This window comes from Arachis duranensis, chromosome 3 (genome assembly GCF_000817695.3).
Source record: "Arachis duranensis cultivar V14167 chromosome 3, aradu.V14167.gnm2.J7QH, whole genome shotgun sequence".
Classification (NCBI taxonomy): Eukaryota; Viridiplantae; Streptophyta; class Magnoliopsida; order Fabales; family Fabaceae; genus Arachis; species Arachis duranensis.
Window position 1 is genome coordinate 115,593,777 of NC_029774.3, and position 1,058 is coordinate 115,594,834.

A 1,058-nucleotide genomic window follows, 5' to 3' on the forward strand; every position below is an offset into this window, starting at 1 on the left:
CTGGCGTTAAACGCCCAGAATGGTGCCCATTCTGGCGTTTAACGCCCAAAATGGCACCTTTACTGGCGTTAAACGTCCATAATGGTGCCCATTCTGGCGTTTAACGCCCAAAATGGCACCATTCCTGGCGTTAAACGCCCAGAATGGTACCCATTCTGGCGTTTAACGCCCAGTACCATTCTGACTGGCGTTTTTTCGCCAGTAAGCTCATTTTCTCTGCTTTTTGAGCTGAATCCTTCTGTAACTCTGTGAATTCCTTCATTTTTGATATTTGCCTCTGTAAGAACTAATCATATAACCTCCTAATGACTGGGTTGCCTCCCAGCAAGCGCTTCTTTACTGTCTTTAGCTGGACTTTCACTGAGAATCACTCAAGTCTCAGTTTTGAGTATTCCTGCTCAAAATTGCCTTCAAGATAATGCTTGATTCTCTGTCCATTAACAATGAACTTTTTGTCAGAATCAATATCCTGAAGCTCAACATATCCATATGGTGACACTCCTGTAATCACATACGGACCCCTCCACCGGGACTTGAGTTTTCCTGGAAACAGTCTGAGACTGGAGTTGAAGAGCAGGACTTTTTGTCCTGGCTCAAAGACTCTGGTTGACAATCTCTTGTCATGCCACTTCTTTGCCTTTTCCTTATAGATTTTTGCACTTTCAAAGGCATTGAGTTTGAACTCCTCTAGCTCATTTAGCTGGAGCAATCTTTTTTCACCAGCTAACTGTGCATCCATGTTTAGGAATCTGGTTGCCCAGTAGGCTTTATGTTCCAGTTCCACAGGCAAATGACAGGCCTTCCCATACACCAGTTGGTATGGGGAGGTTCCTATAGGAGTCTTGAATGCTGTTCTGTATGCCCACAGAGCATCATCCAAGCTCTTTGCCCAATCCTTTCTTCGGGCCATTACAGTCTGTTCCAGGATTCTCTTCAGCTCTCTGTTAGAGACCTCAGCTTGCCCATTTGTCTGTGGATGATACGGAGTTGCCACTTTGTGGCTAATTCCATATCTAACCATAGCAAGGTGTAGCTGTTTATTGCAGAAATGAGTGCCC